Source organism: Lissotriton vulgaris, chromosome 10, assembly GCF_964263255.1.
Source record: "Lissotriton vulgaris chromosome 10, aLisVul1.2, whole genome shotgun sequence".
Taxonomy (NCBI): Eukaryota; Metazoa; Chordata; class Amphibia; order Caudata; family Salamandridae; genus Lissotriton; species Lissotriton vulgaris.
The window spans coordinates 484,730,610-484,755,014 of record NC_141698.1 but is presented as its reverse complement, the minus strand read 5'-3'; the positions used below and the strand labels follow the sequence as shown (position 1 = coordinate 484,755,014).

The following is a 24,405-nucleotide window of genomic DNA, read 5'->3' as shown; positions in this document are numbered from 1 at the left end:
CGGGGGGGTACCCTATTGTTACCAGATGCACTCAATGCCCAAACAGGTAGATAGCTGCTAACTTCGCAAGACACCTCACATTACATTCCTGTCCATGTATCAGGATCCATCAGGAGCCCAATCCAGAAGAGGGTGGGCCGGGCCCTAGTACTCATCCAGGTCCATTTATGTGAAACAAGAATCTATGTGATTGCTTACCTGACTGCTTTGTCAATGCCAAAGTTACTGTTCTGTTTCGTTTTTTTGTTAACGGATTAATCCATTGAAAAATGTACTGTATAATCGATAAGGTGATGCATACTCCATGATGTTCCTTCCACATGGTCGATGTTGCGGCCTACCTCTGAGGCAGTTATAGATGCAAACTATATGCCGATATGAGAAGAAATCCTTTCTAGCCACACTAGACAGACCCCCCCAGGATATTTCGAAAGAGATTTGCAAATTTTGCACACAAAAATGGCATTTTATGGCACAAAATTGTATATTTTGCAGCTTTAGTTCAGCACTTTATTTTGCTTGTAATCATTCCTTTTCAGTCTAAATCAATAGAAACAGTTTTAGCAGAGTATTCCACTTTCAACTAGGCATGTTTAAAGTGTCTGAGAGTATTTGTTTGCTGTGATAAGTCCCAAGTCCTGTAATAGCTGGCAGCAACATTTTTCCCATGCACCCAATCCGAGCACTTGCGGGACTCTAGGTTCCCAGGAGTGAGATGGCCCAGGGGAAATAAAGATTTAGGGCCAAACATAACCCTCTACTTTTAAATTGGTGCGACCACGAGAGTCTAAGACACTCTGCAAGCCTAAATGCCCCCCTACTTGGTCCCAAAACAAGAAGAGAGAGGATGTGTGGTGCACAATGCTGTTCCCTGTTTTCTGTCTACTCTCGCCCCTGAACAGGGCACCAACACCTCTACCCTGACCAGTGGCATCCACCCTTCCACTCTCCCGCCACTGGCCCTGCTTACAAGCCTACACAATTGTTTGCTGTAATTCAATTGTCTATCGGTTGCTCATGCACTTTATAATTGCGTAGTAAACAACAAGTTCTAAATGTGATTATACTGACTGAACTCCCCCCTCAGCCCCACCTTCCACCTTTGCCCTCCTCCAGGACAAAAGTCCTAAGAACAGAAGTGGGGGACTAACAAAGTTAGGTAGTTTACAAGTGACATCATGGCACAAGCCACCATAGCACATGACGACATGCATTGCATGTAAGATCACAAGAAGTGCACTCTCTGGAAGTGACATCAGATATTAAGACCTCACACATATGTTTATCAGGTATATCATGAGTACATTAAATCGCATTATGAGATTTAACCAATTAGATTCTGCTTTGGGCTTGTGCCAGAAAACTTGGTACAATCCTGATGCAAAATCTTGGCCTCAACTAAAATGTTTAAACCTTGCCACAAAGAAATTGGCAACAAGGAAAAGCATGGCAGTTGGTTGCAAAGTCTGCATTTTAAAATATGTTATGGTCTTAAGGCATCTGCTGCAAGGGTGCCCAGGATATCTCAGGGAATATTAATAATGGTAAGATAACTCTGGGAGTTGTCTAGTCCCAGATTTGCTTCAAAGTAGTATAGAAGTTTAATGTGTCTCCTTCAAAGCACATCACGTAACATGCAGATGAGAGTTTTTTATTTAATGTAGCTAAGTAAGTTACTGCTTTGAACACATAGATCCTTTTGTTAATTTCAGTTCATAAATTGTAATCCTTCTAAAATAGCACAGTGAGCTATGAAGGACATGTGACCCCTACACCTTATATCCCTCACTGACTCATGTAACACATCTTGTACATTGATTTACACTCTTAAATGATTTATTGTCAATGTATAATGTGTATTTTATGGAAAGCACTCTGACACCCAGCATTGGGATGAGTAGTGCTATAAAAGAAATAAAATAGTACTATTTAATTTGTGATTTTTGTAGGTACTTGGGCAGACCAACACATCTGACATTCTTACAGTGCATGCACCTGCCTACATAAAGGGACTGAACAAATTCAAAAGAATGTCTCTCTTAAGTACCTGTAAAGAGATAACAAGCGGTGTGCTTTTGTTTCTCCTCCAGTGTATTTGCATTTAAGTTAGGTGATGTTCCAGGCCATGTCCTGTCAGGATACTCGATCAAAAGGAGCCACCTGATGGCTTGGCCTTTATCTTTGGCACAGCTGGAGGTGACAATAAAGAAAGCCCCCCTTGTTGCCTGCATGTTGTTGCTGAGTACGTAATGCAGTAATTGCTGTGCAGGTGTGGAGTGTGAAAGAGATTTTTGCCTGTTCTGGAAGGTAACACACACTTGGCCAGCAGGGCCGGACTGGCCGTTGCGGGCACCGGGCAATCCCCCGGTGTGCCGCAAGGGTGGGGTCCGGTTTTGGGCTCCTGGGGCCGTTTTTGTTACAGGACCATTTTAGCAGCATAGCTGCAAAATCGTCCCTGTAACAAAATCGCCTGAAAACCGGCCCAGCAAGGAGCTCGGTCGCACCCCCAATGCCGCCCCCCCTTCCTGGGGGAGGAGGGGGGCGGCCAAGCACTTTGCCAGGGCCGGTTTTCGTTCCCAGTCCGGCCCTGTAGGCCAGCACCTCCTCCTTAACATAACCTGCAGGTGACCCGATCTTCATTATTACTTTCTCGGCTATTCTTACAGGAGACAGGACTGCTGCCGCTTTCTACCGCCTAAGGCCTAATTAGACATGTTTTTGTGCCTTTTTACAAAAGTGCTGATTTTGCATTTATTTTGTAAATCGCAAAATTCTGGAGGGTCTGTTTAATGCACCTCTACCCTATAGTTCCTCCAAACTCCTCACTGCCCAGGAGAGTATTAGGGGGAACATGGTGGTAAACTCCCTCCTAGTAATCCCCACGGACAGAGCTGCCTCTGTAGCACGGTATATTCAATCGATGTTCTCCCATCAAAGAAGACTTTGCAGTTGCACATTGGTGAATGTTTCCCCACTTTAGTAGGTACAATGGAAACTTTCAGCGAGATTAAAAGCAAAGCCGTTCATTGGTTTTTAAGCCAATTGGATATTGAGAATGGTCCGCTAAACAATGAGATCATCATGGTGTGAACGGTTGACTGGGTGCATCCTACTAACAAACAAGGCTCCGGCCATTGCCTTGTGGTTGATTTTAGGAACCCCAGGTGGGCAGAACAGATTCTGTTTACCACAGGGTGTGTCTTCCTAATTAATGAGGACTGATATTGTAATGTACCCGCTAGGATTTTTCTATCCTCCTTGTAGACCTACTAGAAACCAGGGAGCACATGAGGGTATCTTACAGACAGTAGGGTGCTCGTTAACACCCAAGGTTGTTGTCAACAATTGATGCCCAGCTTAGAAATCGGTTTGCCACCTTACCTACATTAGAACAGCAGGATTGACTTCAGGCCACCAATGATACTAAACTGGAGGTTTCGAGATGGGTAGAGGTCCTCGCAGGGATTTATAATTAAGTTAGGATAACATGTTGGAATGTGGCTAGGGTTAGTTCCATTTTAGATGACAATTATGAAATCAGTATGCTAAAATCATCTGGAATTATTTGTCTTCACGAGACCTAGGATGTTATGGGGACTGTATTCTACGAGACATGGTAGAGCAAGGGGGAGAGGCTGGTGTCTTTAGTAAGTTTAAGCTCAGTGTGTGACATGGAGTTAGTTTCTTCTCACTTGGCAAAAACCCTGGCTGTCTTTCTAAAATGTTCTCTAAATACCAGCATCTTAATAATTAATGTTTACAAATCTCCCTCTTCAGGTGATTTACTGGAGACCGATCTAAAAAGATGTCTGGATGACTTTTTCTGTCTTGGCCTCCTATTCCTTTGATTTTGTTAGTAGGTAATTTTAACATACACCCCGGTTTTATTTGTGGTCCCGGTAAGAAGAAGCAAGACATCCATGAGGAGTAGGAGAAGGTTCATTATACTCACTCCCATTCAGGAGATACTTTGAATCACTTATTATCAGACTGTCATCTTTTTAACCTTCTGACTAAATCCATGAGTAACTCCCTGGATTTAGTACCGGCGTTCAATGGAAGAGGGCTTAATTCTGTTATTGATTTTGTCTTTGCATCTGCTGTTTAAAACTTTACTTAAATAAACAAAGTTAAAATAGAAAGTAGTGGCTGTAGTGATCCCAACCCACTAAAGGAGGAATTCAGGTGATTAACTCTGGGGAGAAGGGAATTATCCCATATAGGGAGCCCCTTAAAGTAAAGGTGCAAGGACGTAGATTAGGGTGGTGCAGTTTTGTAATGGAATATTTCCTCAGGGGCTCAATATGATCATGTAGTAATGTCTTTGAGGTATGCTTACAGAGAGAATCCCTTGACGAAGACATTCTTGCTTCCTTCTCAAACATCTGTAAATAAGTTCAGGTCGCCCTCCTGAGGAAAACGAGAAGGGCGGTGAGCTCAGGTCCCAATTGGCTTGATACATGTGGCGGTCCCACCACACATATTAGGATGTGCCCGCTATACTGGCTGGCTCATCCCGGGCTCTTAACATTGCGGACGGTGTTGCTGAATGCAGCACAGTTTGCAATGTCAATTTGACATGTACTGCATTTCCGTGCCCTGCGTGGCAGGCACCAAGCGTGGCCTGCCACACAGTGCAGGGAAATGCAGGGGGGTACCATGGGTACACCCAGTGCAGCAACATCCCCCCTGAACAAGGGGGGCCTGCAATGGGCCCCCAAGCCCAATCCCCGCCAGCCTTTCCATGGAAAGGCCTTTTTCTACCCACATCGTAATTTGGTGGCGGTGCCTGCTAGGCACCGCCACCATTTTAGGATCCCTGCACCGTCAGCCAGGTAATGAATATGATTGCCTTTGGCGGTGAAGCGGCGGAAGGACTTTGCATCCGCCGCGGTACCCATGCTTTGTGATGGCAGAAGGACCGCCAGCCTTCCACCATCCTAATGACCCCCTTAAATAGGAGGCATGGGATTAGCAAGTAACTGGCTGTGGGTCAGGAGATAGCCCTGCTTTCTGGAAAAAAGTGAACTAGCCCATTTTAAATGAGGTATAGGCATCAGATGTGGTTCATACTATTCGGGCTAAGGGTTGGGTCTCCTGCTTTGAAGCTATCTATTCTACACCAGGTGATCCCCTCCATATTATTAAACCTTCCTTTTTCAGAGGAGTCAAGTTACAGTTTGATGTTGCCAAAGTTGCAGAAGCTCTAGAGACCCTGCCATCCAATAGAGACCCTGGTCCAAATGGAGTCCCCCATCTAAACGTAGCAGTACAAGGGCATATCCCCTCCTCTTGTCAAAAATCGATAATTGTAACAGAATTTTTACCAAGCGGGAGTCTCCAGTGAGGCTGGCGCCGAACCCCTGGAAAGAGATGCAACAGAATCTGCACAACATGAGGATCTGTTGAGCGAGCACTGCTTGCAAAATGTCTATGCATCCGCATGAGTATTGAAGACATAATGCCAGCCAAAGTGTAATCCATATAATAGGATATTGTAGATCCTTGATGATGGAGGCCCCCCCCTTCTTGCAGGGCAGTTGCATTGCAGTATAATGGTCCCTGAAGTTCAGGAGCCTGGCAATGATCTGCTGTTGGAATTGGAAGAGGCTCAAGTGTCCTGTGGGCTCTTTCAATTATCAACATTTCTATAAAAGTATTCCTGTCAAAGTGCTCCATGAGCAGCTGTTCCATAAAAGCATCCATTTGTCCGGTGAAGGTGGATTCAGGAATGATGGAAATTCCAATGTTGCTTCAGCTGGACCTTGCTTCCAGGTCTTTGTTGTTAGCTGCTACAGTTTTAAGGAGGCATTCAACTCGTTTGAGGTGCTTCGCAGAGTCTGCGTTACCTTCTTCAATGTCCGATATTTTTCGCAAAGTCCCATCAAGCATCACTCCATTGCGGTCCAGAAGTTCGGACATGGTGTTGAAGTGTTGCATTACAGTGTAAAACCTAGTATATATATATACCAGAAGCCTACACGCAGCTTAGCCATGACAGCTGCTGTACCATCCATGGGTGGGTCCGCCATTGTAGAGCCTGAGATACTAAAGAACCCTGAGGGCGAACGCTGGTGCACGGATTCTTGTTTGGCTCATAGGTGAGTTGTATCTGCTTGACGTCACCTTGTCCCATTGTAATAGATGGCCCTTTACAGCAGGAAAGTAGTACAAGCTCTGTTACAGTGATTGAAGATGAGCCAGGTCCGATCAACAAGGTCCAGTCATTAGGTCCAAGCCAGGTCCAAGCAGGGGATAGCTGTGCCGCGACAGAGTTGTACGGACAGCAGGTCGCAGCATGGACACAGGCAGACCCCACAAGCAGCGGGCCCCTGGAGTCTGCAAACGGTACAGCAGAAATATTACAACATGAGCCAGGCTCCGCAGGCCCAGTGGAAGAGCCGATCTGCAGCAAGCTGGCCAGAGCTTCTCAATGTCAGGGCCCATACTTCAGGAATTGCAGTAAGTCCCCAACATGCAGTCTCCCGCAGCTGACAGTCCAGTTAGATATGCTGCATAAATAGGAGAGTAGGTACCCAGCCAATCGTAGATGCTGGTAGAAAGGGAAGCAATGCTTGGTGCTGCGCTAATCGCCTAGGATACAGCTACCTTTGGGAGTCCACCTCCACCCAGCACAGTGAAAGACCCGCAACTATGCTGGGACCCCATACTTTCTTTATTCCGTTATATTGCTGTGTATGTTTATTCTTCCCTTTTTGGTTATATTTTCCCCTTGTTTCATACTCCTTCCTCTCTTGTTGTAAGTCCTTTTATTTTTATAGTCCCACGTTTGTTCTCATAATCCTTCCTCTGTTCTTGTAAGTAATCTAATAGAATATTTGATATATTTATTTTTGCAATGTTATATATATTTTTTTATTATAGATTCTGTTTATCGATACTTAAAAAACTTTATGATGCCTACTAAGTTTCAAAAGCGGAAACAACGTAAGAAAGGTGTTTATTTGAAGAGAAGTCATCAACAAGATTTACACGAAGAACAATGTGTTAACAAAGAGAAAAAAAGTCCTGGTAAGACCAGGAACACTTTTTTGAGGAAAATATTAAAGACTAAGGGCCAGATGCATCAAGCATCCATTTTGCGATTCCTTATTAGCGAAAAATAAGGAATCGCTAATAAGGAATAGCAAAATGGAATGCATCAAGCAATCACTATAAAAAAAGCGATTCCTTAGAATTCCTTAATTGCGACTCGCAAATTGCGAGTCGCAATTAAGGAATACCTCCCCATTAATTCCTATGGGCCTAGAGGCCCATAGGAATGAATGGTAAGACAATCTCAATTTGCGAATCGCAATTAGCGATTCGCAAACTGAGATTGCGAGTTCAAGGGTGCAGGGGTGTCCAAAGGACACCCTGTTACACCCCAGAATGTGATCTGTGCACATATGTTGCGCACACACATGCCCTTAGGGCATGTGTGTGCGCAACATGAAACTTTGAAAAATGCACAAAAGTGCATTTTTCAAAGTTTTTGCAAATTACCATGAAGTTGTACTTCGTGGTAATTTGCGTGCCCTATTAGCGAATTCGCTATTTTTGATACTTTCATGCATTGCATTTAAGGAATCTTAATTTGAGATTCCTTAAATGCAAACAATCGCAATTTAGCGAATTCTCTATTTGCGATTTTTGCATTTGGGATGATGCATCCCAAATGCAAAAATTGCTCTCGCAAAGGGCCAGATTCTGAGAATCTGGCCCTTTTGCGAGTGCATTTCGCTTGATGCATCTGGCCCTAAGAGTAGTGTGCACAAAGAGAAAAATTTTATTAGTGTATCTGCAACGAAAAAGACAAAAGAACAGGAAAGAGAACAATCATGGAAAATCAAGTGTAGAGAAAACTGTGTATAGTAAAAGGAGATAAAATCAATTTATGGAAATTAGGAAAAATATGTTTTATAATAGATTTGTGTCAATTTTAATTAAAGAAATTAAGATATGTAAGAAAAAAACTGTATTTTTATAAGAAGAAGAAAGGTATAGAAAATGTAGTTGAGAAAGCTTTGGAATTGAAAAGAAAATTGTTCATTTTAGTAATCATTTGAATTAGATCAGTAGATAAGCCAATCCATTTAATGAAGGCCAAAAGTAAGTGGAGAAGACTAATTAACAGAAGTAATTTTTGCGAGTTTTTTGGGTGAATGTTAACATAGCTCAAGTTCAGAGTCTTTTTTTAATGAGGAAAGTTATCTTCAGAGTAATGATTTGTTGTATGCAGTTGACACTCGTGGTCATGCTTATGAGGTTAACAATGGTTGTCCTATTGAGAAAGAGAAAGTTGTTCCTAGAAATGCAGATGAGGTGTTAGCTGATGACGTTTTTGGGAGACGTCTTAAAGCTCCAGTGTACACTTGGAATTGTAGTAGTATTTGCAGTGTGCTGCAAGAATCTATTGATTTTTTATGCAATTTCTTACGTAACTATACTAAGAAAAGTGTTAAACAAAAGATTAAGATGTTGCAAGGACTAGATCCTCGCAGAGTGAGAGAAAATATTGGTTTGCAAGGTCATTCTCTGGCTTGTCTTTCTAAAAAAGTATGTCGAAGTGTTTTTCACCATTTCAGGATGTTAGCAGAACATCATTCTGAAAGGAGGAAATTAGTGAGAACATTGTATTATGCAAAAAGTCCAGCACTAATGTTAAAAAAGTTGACAAAGTGCTCGTTTGCGTGGATCTGTATCAGATGTAACAAATGTTTGTGATGAAATTCAGGTTATTTACTTTGGTCCTCAGGAAGACAATGCAGAAACTGAGACATTAATAGATGAAAATGTTGAGGAGAATGTAGAACATTGCAGTGTAGAAAATTTTGAGCAAGAAATTATGAAGTTTAAGGTGATTTCAGGTGAAAGGCCAAATTATTCTTGTATCTGTTGTCGACGAACTCATTATAAAAATCAGACCAGGACTGTTGATTTGTACTTAAAAAGTGAAAAGGAAAATAATAATGAGTGGAAGGATTTTGCATCTTATTTGTTGGTTGAGAATTGTTTTGATTTGGGTTCTAAATAAATAAAAATAAATCATACGTTCTTATATAGCGCCTTTTTACCGTAAGGTCTCAAGGCGCTTGCTTTGGGAACCTGTCCTGGCTTTTCCCTGCGAAATACTCCCCTACTGGGCATCTCCAAGGTGAAAGCCAGGCATCCCATCGCAGTGGGGCTGTAGTGGAGATTAAGCAACCTATTGCCCAGAGTTGCAGAGTGTGAACCCATGATTAGAGTAGGCACCGAGGCATGAATTATCGAGTCCATGGACATTTTGAGCTCAAGACCCTGCCGCGTCAGGGATTGAACCCTGGTCCCGGGTCTGACCTCTGCGTCCGGGTCTGCCTCCTCTAACCGGTGAGCCACAGAAAGATATTGAAACTATTGGTGTAGAAAATGTAGAGGATGAACCTTTAGGTATTCTTGTTAATGACATTCCTACTAAGAGTAAGAAAATCTGGCAAGAATTAGTGGATGTTAGGAAAGTGAAAAAGGCAACGTTGTACCTGGTAAAAAATAATCAATATTACAAAAAAGGGTATGTGGGAGAAGAAGAAATAACTGTACAAGAAGATAGTGACTTGCCATCTGGACAAATTGAAAAAGTAGATGTGTCCAGAACTGAAGAAATCTACGAACATTACAGTTTTCATCCACTGCATTCCAAAGAAATGATGGGGAATGCTGTGGAGTTATTCCAAATGAAAGAAGCAAAAGGAAGTCCCATAAGTGTATGGGAAAAAAGTTTGGAAGCTCGTTGTTTCCCTCAGTTGTTTCCCACAGGAAAAGGTGGACGATATGATGAACGACCTGTGCAGATTCCTGCATCTGAATACCGGACAGCAAGATTATATGCAGAAGATCCAAGATTTCGACAATGTATTCCGTATTTGTTTCATCTTTTGTTTGAGAGTGATTTGTCTGGACTTTCTTATGCAGTAAACCATATATTGAAAACAGGTGTACATCTGCAAAATGTTTCGGCAAAGGAATTTATGGATAAAATACAGCAGAAAGATAATGTTTTGGAGTGTCAGCTGATTAATCTGATGGCATGTCAGCGTGGTACTAATGAGTACTGGTACCGTCGACATGGAGAACTCAAATGTATGCTAAGAAACTTAGGAACTCCTACATGGTTCCTTACTCTAAGCTGTGCTGAATATGCTTGGCATGATTTACTTCAATTTCTTCGAGAGGCAAATCCAAATATACTAAATATTGAATACAAGACACCTGGAGAATTGTGCTCTTTGAATCCTGTTAATGTATGCAGGTATTTCAATCATAGATTTGGGTTTTGATCAGCATATTTGTAAATATTGTTATAACAAATTAGATGAGAACAAAATGCCTGCTAGAGCTGTGCATAATAATCTTGAGTTGGTAAATATTCCTTCTGAACTGATGGATTTAAATACCTATGAGTCTATTCTTATTCAATGTGTGTATCCATTTCTGGCTATTGTTAATATGGAGCCTAAGACTAGAAAAATTGCCTCCTTCAGATTTACAGAGAGGATTAAAGGGAAGAGTTGTATATTTGCCTCTAGATTTAAAGAAAGATATTGAAACTATTGGTGTAGAGAATGTAGAGGATGAACCTTTAGGTATTCTTGTTAATGGCGTTCCTACTAAGAGTAAGAAAATCTGGCAAGAATTAGTGGATGTTAGGAAAGTGAAAAAGGAAACGTTGTACCTGGTAAAAAATAATCAAAATTACAAAAAAGGGTATGTGGGAGAAGATGAAATAACTGTACAAGAAGATAGTGACTTGCCATCTAGACAAATTGAAAAAGTAGATGTGTCCAGAACTGAAGAAATCTACGAACATTACAGTGTTCATCCACTGCATTCCAAAGAAATGATGGGGAATGCTATAGAGTTATTCCAAATGAAAGAAGCAAAAGGAAGTCCCATTAGTGTATGGGAAAAACGTTTGGAAGCTCGTTGTTTCCCTCAATTGTTTCCTACAGGAAAAGGTGGACGATATGATGAACGACCTGTGCAGATTCCTGCATCTGAATACCGGACAGCAAGATTATATGCAGAAGATCCAAGATTTCGACAATGTATTCCGTATTTGTTTCTTCTTTTGTTTGAGAGTGATTTGTCTGGACTTTCTTATGCAGTAAACCATATATTTAAAACAGGTGTACATCTGCAAAATGTTTCGGCAAAGGAATTTATGGATAAAATTTAGCAGAAAGATAATGTTTTGGAGTGTCAGCTGATTAATCTGATGGCATGTCAGCGTGGTATTAATGAGTACTGGTACCGTCGTCATGGAGAACTCAAATGTATGCTAAGGAACTTAGGAACTCCTACATGGTTCCTTACTCTAAGCTGTGCTGAATATGCTTGGCATGATTTACTTCAATTTCTTCGAGAGGCAAATCTAAATATACTAAATATCGAATACAAGACACCTGGAGAATTGTGCTCTTTGAATCCTGTTAATGTATGCAGGTATTTCAATCATAGATTCGAAGCTATGATGTCTTTTATCACCACTAAAAAAAAATCCTCCTCTTGGAGAGGTTCTGGATTTCTTTTGGAGAAAGGAGTATCATGCAAGAGGTGCTCCTCACATACATATGCTATTATGGATCAAAGATGCTCCCAAATTTGGAACAGACTCAGATGATACTGTGTTGTCTTTTATTGAAGAATATGCTATATGTGATGTACCCAAAAGTACACAAGATAAGGACTTAAGACAACAAGTCTTACGATTCCAAAGCCATCGTTGTGGGAAATACTGTCTTCGAAAGTACAAATCTAAGAACAAATTCTACAGCAAATGCCGTTTTGCATTTTCACGACCTGTAATATCGAAAGGAAGAGTGAACAGTTTTATGTCATCTTTGCGACATACTATCACAAGAAAGTCTCCAAAAAATACCTACAACTTAAGAAGAAATGAAGAGTCAAAATACATAAATGGCTATAACCCAGTCATTTTTTCCATGTGGAATGCTAATATGGATATTCAATATGTTGCAGACAATTCCATTGCTGTTGCTCGATATGTGACATTGTACATAACAAAGTCAGAAAAGACGGAATTGAAGGAAATGTGGGGAGAGATTTCCCACGAGAAGAGTCTAAATAAGAAATTATACAGTTACAGTTTGAAGATGTTATCTCATCGAGAAATTGGAGCGTATGAATGCTCGGATCGCTTATCATCTGCAAGTCTATACTCCAAATCTAGAAGAATCATTTGGGTGAGTCTAGGTCTTGCTGCAACACGAAACCGAGTACTTAAATCTGTACAAGAAATTGAATATTTAGCTGAAAAAGAGCCAGAAAGTACAGATATTGTAAAAACAAATATGTTGGATACATATTATACAAATAGAAGTCATCATCTTGAGAACATTTGTCTCTATGAAGTGCTGCAAAACTATATTTTTAAACAGAATATTACAGAAGACATCAATAATGGTATATATGCTGTGATTGGTTCTGAAGGATGTCTGGTGAAAGAAAGAAAAGGACATTTGATTAATCACCGTAAACTGAGTTTCAAAACACCTGACAAAAGGGAATTTTACTATTTATCTCTTTTGCAACTTTTCAAGCCATGGCATTCAGAATTGGAATTACTTGGAGATTTTGAGAGCTATGAAGATTCTTTTAATGTAACTAAAGATACTATAGAATGTCCTATTTTTGCTAATTATGTGAAAATGTTGAACGACGAAATTGAGCAAGAAGCTACAATTGCAGCTGAGTTTGCTAGAGATAGTTCTCAAGACAGTCAACCTTCTGCTCCGTTGAGTCAGGACCCACTATGAGAACCAATTTTTCAAAATGAAGCAGCAACTGCTATGGAAGAGGTAGAAACAGCAATGTATCAAGCTCAAGAAGATGTAAGAAACTTAGGAAACTTGGAAGAACAAGTAAATCTTGAGCAGAAAGAAATATATGAGCACGTGGGAGAACAGACTCATCATGGATTACTTCATGAGAAGAAAGAGTGCTCTTGCTCATCATTTGAACCTATCCGTGTGTATGTGAGTTGGAAAGCAGGAACAGGAAAAAGTTATTTAATTAAAGTAATCACATGTTTTCTACAGAAAACAACTGAGTCATATTTGTCTTGTGTGGTCACTGCTCCAACTGGATTAGCAGCCCACAATATTAAAGGAATTACTTTACATCATTTATTAATGCTACCAGTAGAGCATGAAAACAAATTAGAATACCACAAGCTATCTGGAGAAGCTTCTTGTGAAGTTTCAAGAGTGTTGAGGAAAATGAAACTTCTCATTATTGATGAGGTAAGCATGGCATCAAACTTAATGCTTGCCTTTGTGCATTTAAGAATGCAGCAAATTCTTAAAACAGAGTATGACGTATTATTCGGAGGAAAACACATAGTTATTGGAGATCTTCTACAACTTACTCCTGTAAAAGGACAACCAGTGTTTAAAACACTGGTGCATGAAGATACTAGAAAGTCTTTGGGGAGCATTGGAAATGTAAACATTTGGTCATATTTTCAGTATAAGGAACTTATTACAAAATATGCGACAGGCAAATGATGCAGATTATGGAACCATTCTTCAAGATATAAGAATTGGAAAAATGACCGAACATGGCAAACAAGCTTTACAGAGATGATTACTTTCCAATTTGTTTTTAAATGAAAATATTGTCCCAGAGAAAATATACATGAGAATTGCAGAAAACAAATCTGTAATCTGCTTAATGCCAACACTGCGTGAATGTTCTATATTCAATGAAGAAATGTTAAAGTTGGAAAATGAAGAAATTATAAAATTGGAAGCCATTGATAAAATAGAACATGAAGGAAATTGGATTCTTTAGAGAAATCGATAAGTAAAACGGCTGGTTTAGAAAAGAATTTGTATGCATGTGTAAACTGTAAACTGTAGGGTAATATTACGATGTAATTTGAATGTGGAAAAAGGTTTAGTAAATGGAGCAATGGGTAAAATTGTTGATTTTGCTAATTATGTAAATAGAGATGGGATTGAATTTTTGAAAATCAAATTTCATGAAATTGCTGAAGTACAACAACGTAGTCGTTGTCCAGCTCGATTTTTGCTTGTAAAAGATTTGTATGTCTGCAGAAAACAGTTTCCTAATTTTTTGGCCTATGCGGTGACCATTCATAAATCTCAAGGTTTAAGTGTAGATAGTGCTTTAGTGAATAGTGGAAGTACCGTGTTTAAAGAAGGTATGGCATATGTTGCTTTGTCTCGAGTCAGAATTTTATTTGGATTGTATTTGATTGATTTTGATGAGACAAAGGTTAGTGCAGATGCAAATTGTGTGAAAGAGTATAATAGGTTAAGAAGAGAATATGCACCCAATTTAGGTCAATATCCAGTATTTGAAAAGCGTGTGGTATGTAGAAGAAGAAGATTTGAGAATATCTGTAGTGAAACTTAAGATAAGGAAAAAAAACAAGATGAAATTGCGCCTGCAAGCAAAAAGAGAAAGGACAGTGTTGAAGAGAATGTTGGTTATCAGTTTAAAAATAGTTTTGGTGTCAATTACTATGCTAATGTAGTTGTTAATGTTTTTTTTTACTTGAAAGTTTGCAAAAGCAAATGGTAGAAAATCAGGACAAAATATTCTGTTTATTGTTGTATTCTGTTTATGAGAAAAGTAGTAGTGATAAAAGTAAAATACAAAGAGTTTCTGATATTCGAAATGTTTTGGACATATGTTCTGGTTCTACTCAATTTACGCAGAATATTCAGCAAGATTGTCAGGAATTTTTAATGTTTATGCTTGGTGTACTGGAAGATGAAGGTATAGATATTAAAAACCTTTTTGGCCGTTCTTATGAATGGCAACATGACTGTCAAAATTGTTTGTTTACATGTAGCTCTAGCATAGACACTGAAAGATTCATATATTTGATTTTACCTGACTGTAAATCAGTGTGTTTTAACAATCTAATTAGAGAAGCAAGTCAAAACATGGTGTGTAGCCAATGTAAATCAGAAATTTCATCAACATTACTTATACAAAGATATGGATAGTATGTTATTTTAACCCCTTCCATGCTGATGACGAACCCCAGCGGTCATGCACTACGGTGCTCGTGTGCTGATGACGGCTGGGGTTCGTCACGGCCCGCCCCTGTTCGTGTTGTTTACAGCACACCAGGGGAATCGCGGCTGCATGGAAGGGGTTAATGCTGCAACGTTGTAGAACTGATGGAAGAAAATTGGAAACTTTAATTAAAAATGCTGGAGCTGGTCAATGTTCAATATCAGGAAGAACTGTTGTAGCTGTTGCAATTATTTTTCATGATGGACCTTCTACCACATCTGGACATTACATTGTTTATTTAAAATGTCTGAAAGGTTGGATACATTGTAATGATAGTCAATTAGTTTTTAAGCAACGTTTGCCCAAAGAGTTAACAAATTCTTACCTAATATTTTTAAAGGCCCATAGATGATTTTTAAAGGACCATAGATGATGTTGGTGGTTTTGGATCAGAAGGCTGGGATTACTATTGAACAACTTCCAAACAAAGGATTTGATGCATACTATTTGGATGTGAGGAAAAGTATGTGAAACATTAAGGACTTTTTGTTGTGTATTTTGTCAGCATATATTTGTAAGTAACATTATTTACAGTGTATGAAAATTAATCATAATGTTTTGTGATTTTATGATTGTTTGAGATGTGTCATATTTACGTAAGAAATTGCTCTTAGAAAAAAACATTTAAGATATGTTTTATTTCTATTTTTTAAATTGTTATTGAGAATGTTGAATGCTTTTTTTAAGATAATCTTATTGATTGTCTATTTTTTGCCCGCTGGTATGTGATGAGTACTATTGAACTCACTTACACACAGGCTGACATTCACCCTACCTGGCAGCCCTGCAGAACCTCGACCACTGCGCCAGCACCCTACCGCTCTCCCCCGCCGCCGCAGTTGTCATCGCGGCCGCCGAGAGGGGGGAGCGAGTAAGGGACTACACTTCTCAGCGTTCCTTGCTGGAGGACGGGACGCCCACAGCAGCGCCACTTTCCCCCCCATTCGATCTGCACAACAAAATGGGTAAGAGGGCAGACAAATGGGTCAGAACCAGGATTAGTTTTGAACTTTACTGCACGCTAAAGCCAAAGTTCCACGTAAAGCTACTGCTTCGGCAAGCATCATGACATATCTTACTACTGCCATGGGCAAATTGAATCAGGAAGTCGCAGAAAAAGAACGCGAACTGGGCTTGGATCCGATAATATTGGATAGCCAACTATCTCCCTCAGTTAACAGACTTCCTATCCCCTTGGAGCCTCAAGAGAAAGGTGGGGATAAATCAAAAGACAAGTCCTCCACAGGGCCCCAAAACTCCAATGGTGGGGGTGGATCCCAAAACACTTCCTCTAACTCTAAGAAACCTTATTGACATGTCTGTAGACAGCCTGGCCACTGGAAAACTGACAGCAGTTGCCCAAAAACCAACAATAAGGAAAAAATTCCCCCAAGTAATACTCCCAGACCTCCTGTTACTATTAGTAGTAATCCCCCAGGTGGTGGGAGTGCCCCCAAGAATTTGGCTGGGTTTACTTTGGGAACTCATGTGGACTCTGGCCTAACGAGGTCCCCTACCATAGCTACTCTTGTCTGTGAAAATGACATGGGGTTTGCCAACTTCACTGCTTGTCCCAACACTTTGGGCAAGTACAGACAGGAGACCCTCATCAATTACCAGAAAGTTGAAGCCTATAGAGACATAGGGGCTAGCATCACTATGGTGACTGACAATCTAGTCCCCTCAGGACAACTTTTACCTGGGGTCACCTATCAGGTGGTCAACATTGATGGAGTGCAGACAGATCCTTCCATGGGAGTAGTAAATCTCAGCTGGGGAGGTGTCACTGGCCCCAAGACAGTGGCAGTGTCCACAAACTTGCCTGTAGTTTGTCTACTGGGAAATGAGCTAGAGATCTCAGCCTGGGCTGGGGTAAAACAAGAACCCCTTTCCAAAATGGTAGGCCTTCCAGAAAAGGTTAGTGGGGCTGTGAAGGCCACAGCCCCAGCTCAAGCAGAATTCCTTCCTAAAGAGTTTGGAAGGGCTGTGATGGTCACAACCCAAGCTCAAGCAGACTTCCCTGAAAAAGGTTAGCAGGGCTGTGATGGTCACAGCCCACACGCAAACAGAGTTACTTCCTGAAAAGGTTGGTGGGGCTGTGATGGTCACAGCCCAAACTCAAACAGATTTTAGTGTTTTGAAGCCTGAAACTATGCATCACTCCACTCAAGCAGAGTGTATTGGGGAGGAAGAAAAGTCTCCCTCCCACCAGACATTAGGTGAGAGTCAGCCTCCTCAGGGAACTGACCCTAACCCTTGTGAAGGAACTGCCCCAGAGGTAGTCAGGCCTAGCCCGGCAGAGCTCCTGATAACAGTGGACCCTTCCAAGGTGGGACCCAGTCTGGAGCAGGAAACCTGCCCCTCTCTACCCTTCCTCAGGCAGCCCAGGGCTGTAAAGGTCAGGGAGGCCAGTGGACCCCAACAGGCCCCCTGTCCACAAGAACCCCCCCATCAGCGGATTAGGGGCACCAAAGCTAGAACCCCTAGCAAGGTGAAAATTTCAAAAACTCCTGAGGGACCTCCCTTACACTTAGTTAGGAACCTCCCCCAGATGGACTCTGTTGGGCATAGCCAAACCTGGGACCTAAGGGCCCCAAACCTGACCTGTCCCTCTAGTGAACCAGCAAAAGGGACCCAGACTCCAGCTGTAGGCAGCCAGAGGTTGACCCTGAGAGCACAGTGCAACTAAGTCCTGGAAAGAAAGGCATACATGGTGGAAGATGATTGGAGGAAGCTGAGCCCTACCTTAGAGGAGCCTCACTTCAGTACTCCATCTCAACACCAGCCTTTTACTTTGCCAAAACACATCACAGGTAGAGATTCCCTATGGTGGAGACCCTATGATACCCTAGGGTAAGGGATTGCTTAATGGACCATGAGACAGGGGGTAACCATGCTAGTGCAGGTTCTTCCTTATATGACCACTTAGGCAATATAGGCTTACCTGGTCAAGGATAGCCGTATCTCCTTTCGTTTGGGGGGGTTGTGTAGGAAGGTGGATATCTGACTATATGGTTACCCCAACTTTTTGCCTAGTGTTTAGCTGGTTTTCGACTTAGTTGACCTGGGATCCTGCTAATCAGGGCCCCAGGCTATCTGCTCTCACTGTAAAATGGACTCCATATTCTTTAGGTACATCTCCAATTGGATATTGGGTCACCTTATGAGCCCCTGTAAAGTGTACTATAGGTACCCAGGGCATAGGTGCATCCAAGGCCTACCAGGGGCTGCAGCATGTATTATGCCACCCCTGGCTGGCCATCCACATTGACACAACTGGCTGATCACTCAGCTGGGGCAAGGTCGTGTAATCACCCCTTGCTTAGATATAGTCATCCTATATCTAACATTATATATAGACACATATGCACCTATAAGTCACTCCTATGGCAGGCCTTAACAATCCTGAATGCAGAGTGCTTGGTTTTATGTGAGATGGTGCTCTAGCATGAGCTGAGCCTGTCTGCAGATTTCGGAACCATGTCCTTATAGCTGTTCTATGATATAGCCATACCATATACTCTTAAGTGCATTATCCTCCTCGCGGTTGAATGCTAACTTTGGTTTGGCTTTATCAAAGCATGTCGTGAAAGGTGTCATACGCTTTGGAATACTACCCCCTTGCCAGTTCTGGCGACGGGGGTAGCATTCCACCCTTCTAGAGGGAGAAGACATGTTGTTTCTGTTAATCCCGGTTAAAGTTAACCAGAGCCTCAGCATCACAAAATGGATGCTTCTGCTACAGACACAAGTCTGACCTCCTGCTGCTGGGAGTCCTTCCAGCGAGGGAGGCTTGGACAATAGGTTTCCTGTCTTGGGAGGTGCTAGCACCACCCCAGACAGGCCATAGTGTATTGGGGCAGGGAGGGCTGAATAAAATGAGACACTGCCTGGGGCACACAAGGTGCTCCATGCATAGTCCGGTTGAAACCAGTTGCTGGGGCACTCCAGCCCCAGCTCTGGCGTGAAACTGAACAAAGGGAAAGGGGTGTAACCCATAGGAGGGACCTAGCAGATAATCCAGCCCCTTAGATTAGTATATAGGGGATGTATGATGTTACAACGCATACCATTACAACTACCTACCATTACAACGCGACCATTACAACGCATACCATTACAACGCATAGCGCTTAGAGGTGCTGGATAGTGGTAAATATAATTTACTATTCCAACTCCAGTCCCCGTGGACACTAGGGAAGGTGTTGGATAGTAAATTAAACTTATTCCCTATCCTAGAGCGCCCCCCAGCGCAATGCGTTGTAATGGTATGCGTTGTAAAAGTTGCGTTGTAATGGTAGGTAGTTGTAAAAGTTGCGTTGTAACAGGTGTATACCGTATATAGGTAGGAGCTGAGTCAAGAGACTTTAGATTAATCCTGAACTGAAACTTGAAACGAAACTCTGGACCTTCGACATTCTACTGCAACTAGAAGACTGAAGAATCTCCCTTGTGGTCTAGGAGTGACCACCCTGTGCAAACAGGCGCCATCCAGCGATCTGCAGTTTACTTTGTCGACGCTTCCGCCAGAGCCCGAGCACAGAGTCCAACAAGAGCCAGACTTCCTGACTTCGTTAACTCTGATCCACAGCCACAGCAAAGCTGAGACCCGTGGAGGCGACGAGAGACATGAGACTGGCCATCTTGAATAACCTGTTCTTTGCTACTTGTTCAGCTTCAGAGGCACCCTCGAAGTTGTGCATTGGGGATTGAAAAGCCCCAGCCCCGAGCCCCTTCTGCACTGATGCACAGCCCTCCACACTCCACGAGTGCCGCGTGGAGCCTGCTAGTGTTTTTGTGCTCGACTCGTCTGTACGGTTACTTGCCTGTTGGCTAGTTGCCTCTGTGATGACGAACCTTTAAATCTACACCGCTTGCCTGGTTGCTCCAGGCTGGCGCCTGCTTCCCTGAAAAGGAAAAGCCTCCCAGACCTTGCTGGTCTGCAACAGAAGCCATATTTTATTCCTGTGTGGGTTGCATTTGCCAATGCTTGTTGACTCCAATCTGTAAGCCGACACCGCCGACAGCGAGATCCTTTATGGGACAGTCCGTGTCCAACTCCTGGTTGTCGTTGACTTGTCCTAGTCCACGTGGCTGCGGAGACAAGCTTCACGACATCACCTGATTGCTTCACGACATCGCCTGGTTCCTTCCTGGTTCCTTCCTGGTCACTGGCTAGTGACCCAGAGTCTGTCCCCTCTGCTTTCAGGTACTCTTCATCCTCGATCCACCCTTGGATCCAACAGGACACTTCTCTCCTGGTCGCCTGCAGCATCTTTTCACAGGTCTCCATAGGATTCAGCGACGAAACCCGACACACATTGACACCTATGCACCCGGCTCCTGTGGGTGAGGTAACGCGAGTACTCCGGTGCTCCTGTGGGTATTGACTATCCTAGTGTTCTAGTTTTCAGTAGCTTTCTCCTAGTCCATCGGGTAGTGTCCTAAAAGAACTAGTTTCTAATTCTTTCGTTCCTATTGTATCCCTATGGTAACTCGTGTGTGTGTGTGTGTTAAGGCACTGCACATGCTTCCTGTGGGCCTCCTGCTGCCTAACCTTTGGTAGTACAGCGTAGCCCCAGCGATTCCCTAGGCCCTAGGCCTGTTCCTTGTTCGTAACGAGGATCTTATACCGCTATTTTAGTATATGGTTTTACGTGCCCCTAGGGCCCTACTGTATATTGTGCAACCTATTGTATGATAATTAAGTATCTTATTATGTGCTTGTGCCTCTGACATCATAAAGAGTTCAGAGGGGTTGTGTTAGTAATAAATACATATATATTTTATATATAACCTGTGTGGTGTCCTTTCATTTGGTATTAAAGGGGTTACATATGGTAAAACATCTGGCTTCACATGCTCTCTGAAGTTTTAGTCTAAGACTGCTTTGTCCATGCTACCACTAGGATAGCTGGTCTATAAGGTTGACTTTACAACCATCACCATAAGGGTTGTTTGGACTGATACAGGGTGCCCACTAGAATGGTGACATCACATATCAGGCCAACTTCTCACAAGGTCTCCTCATGGAGGCAAGCTGCACCGGCCTAATGCTGACCACTTCCGCCTCACAGCGGGAGGTATTGCAGCCTAACCTTGACTTGCTCGCCCCCACCGCCTCCTAGTCCTTGCCTGCCTTTGAATCACTTCGACCGCGTATGTCTCCGAAGTCATGCCCAGCCCGGCTAGTCAAAAGGAAGGGCTCAGGTCACCAGAGTGATGGAGAGTGGGAACGAGAATCGGAGCGGGACCCACAGGATGATTCACTCCGCTTGTGGCCCGTGTCAGAGCGGCATGTAGCGTGGGGGCTTCGCTCAGCTTCTTTCTCAGCTAGGTGTAGTGTTTGACATTAGCAAAAAATCCCTACAGCGGCAAGAGAATATGGTTAGGCATGCAATGATGACTGGCAAAGTCCACATATGAGCTACAGCCGTATTGTGAATTGGCACTGTTCCATCTGAGAGGAAGCATTAACACCAGGTACACTCCCTGTAAAGGTGTTCACTGCGAAATGGAAATATGTATTTAGTGAGGGATGTCCATTTTGTGTAGCCAAAAATGAATCCATCCTGCATGTTTAATTTGTGTGCTCAGCGTGCACTAGGTTTAGTTCTTTTTGGATTGCACCAGTGTGTAGGTTGCTGGGCACCTCAAGCCACTTGATTCCTTTAAGAATACTACGTACTGATCTATTTCCTTTGCATGTGTGCGCAGTTGCAAAATTCTTGAGCTTGATGTGGGCAAAAAGGAGAGCCATTATTGCTGATAAGTTCTTTTAAGTAGTGTAGATTTTCATAATGATTTTTATTGTATTTTTATATTGTGAACTTTCTTTTAGCAATTTTAGTATAATGAAATATTCACTCTGTAAATGAGGATTTCTGTATGATTTGTTTTTATTTATTGTTTACTTTTATGGCCTACGCCAAAATAAAGTTATTTGAACAAAAGTGTCTGCTAGGAGCAGCTCCTCCTAAGAAAGTTATGGCCCCTTCTGGTCTGGCACATTCTCAATGTCCAGACTTGCCGAGGTGCCGTAGAAGCCTGCCTGAGCGGTGAACCCACTCAGCTAGCGGCTCACTTTTGCAGAGGGCGCCGTTCCCCACCAAAGGGGGGGGGATGCTCAGGGCCGGCATCATAACCCACGCCGAGCCCCAGTGGTAGAACCAGTTCTGGGTTCCCAAAAGTGCCCAGAAACAGCAAGTGGGGTACAACACCCCCCGCAGGAGCGCAACGGTGGAGCCAAAACGCCAGGGCCAATGGGGGCGCCCTGATAGGTACAAACCTTCCCATGGGGGCGCAGAACCTGGGTGGCAGGATGAGCGAGGGGGGGATATAAGCCTCCGCTCCCCCAGGTAGCTCCTAACTTCGTGGAGCAGGGGTAGAGACGCACTTTGCATTTTATGGAGGACGGTGACTTTTTTTGCGCAAGGGGAAGCCCTGCCGGAGGAGACTGAGGGGAAGCCCGAAGTTCGTACCAGAGAAAAACAAGTGGTAAATTGCCCAGCCAGAGTCCGGGCAAAAGGTGCGCCTGCTCAAGCGAGGATAGCGTCGACCAGGCGGGAGGCCCGGTGCAACGTCCCCGCTCGCAGCGACTCTGGTATAGCTGACGCAGAGCTTTAGGCGGAAGAGAAGCAATTTCTGCCTCAAAGAAACCAAGCAGTAAACTGCCCAGCCGGAGTCCGCTCAAGCGAGGAGAGCATTGACAAGGCATTGGGCGCGTGCTGTGGGTCTGCGGGGTTGGCCGGTCCCGCTGCATCACCCACCCCTGTGGAGGTGCCCGCCGCTGCCCCTGATGCATGACCAAAGCATTTTGTTGAGCGAGCTGTGCAAGCATCAGGACGGGAGGGCAGCTGTCGGCAGGGTGGCCCTGTCCCGCCAACAGCGCCAGAGCTGCAAACAGAGCAGGGCGGGGGAGCACGCTCCTGCGACCAGATCAGCCCCCCCCCCCCCCGGCGGGCAGCATCAAAAGCAGTGGCCTCCGTTGATCGGGGCAACAGCACATTCAGCCTACGCGCACGGCGCGGCAACGACAGGCCTGAGGTTTCGCTGACAACTGGGGCGGCGGGCGGAGGAGCGTGATTCCCGCCATGGAGGAGAAAAAAAGCCAGCAGCACCTGGTGGGGTTTCTGCACTAGCGAGGATGGTGCAGGGACCTGCTGTATCAAGAACAGGAGACGCACAGGAAGAGAAAAAAGCCAGCGACACCCGGGGGGGGGGGATGTCGGCACTACCGAGGCTGGTGCAGGGATCAACTGTGCCAACAGCAGGAAATGCGACCCGGACAACTAAGCCCTGGGGAAGCTCGTATGACCTTTTGCACAAAATCGAAAGGGAGGCAGGAACAAAAGCAACCCCCTCTGCCTGAAGCAAGTGACCTGCAATACCCCACACGCACTGACAAAAGGGACAACAGTATTTTGGTGTATCCTAGGGCGGCAGCACCCCACCACAAGAAATGGCCAATGAACAGCCAGAAGAGCTCACAGAGCGGCTGAAACGCATGAGGGAGGCATCAGCAGTGCATGGCAAGGAGTGGTTGCAGCCACATCTATGCCAGGAGGATGGCAATGGGCCAGGGGCCCGGAAGGAGGACGACACGGGCCCCTCATCGCCCAAAAATCGCAAGATCACAGCCCCCAGGCATCCCTAGTTGAAAGCACCCAGGAAGACGCCACAGAGGAGAGAGTGTCCACCAGCGGACACACCAGCAATGACAAGGGAACACGGTGGAGCCGTCAGCAGAGTGGCAAACGGTGAGCATATTACCAGAATTGTATAAGTATGTTTTAAATCAATGGCTCCCCTGTTACTTAAGGGCCTGGGGCAGGGGGTTGAAGGGCCAGGGGAGCAGTGCGCAGAGGATACATCGGGTATGCCGGGGCACCTTTTAAATCCAGGTTGGGCATGACAGGCTAGGCTGCAGGGGCAGGTGGCACAGGGTACCCAGGGCGAGCTGGGGTCTCCAGTAGCGGCATGGGGGTACACTGGCAAAATAAGCCACCCAGCGTAGGAGGCGGCAGCCGCAGATGCATACACCCGGCCATCCCTTGGCCCTGCCTCCCTGACCACAAAAGCTACTGGCTTAGCGAGCCTTATTCCTTTAGCGGTCAAAGAAAGAATATGGCGAAAGGAATTCATAAACATTTTTTCTTTGCTTGAGATTCAGCTGGATGGGTTGGACCTCACAACTTCCGACAAAAAAAATGAGGATAGAAGGGAGAGGCGCAGCGCAAGGAAGGAAAGGAACTTTGATAATTAGCTCGATGCCTTTAGAATCATCGCTTGCAT

The 24,405-nt window shown here is 43.7% G+C and overlaps 1 protein-coding gene across 2 annotated transcripts in view; it reads left to right on the top strand.

Moving 5' to 3' along the window:
• The window catches only part of PDIA2 (protein disulfide isomerase family A member 2), an 885,792-nt gene that overhangs the window by 687,041 nt on the left and 174,346 nt on the right, over positions 1 to 24,405 (top strand). The gene's annotated exons all lie outside the window — the stretch shown is intronic.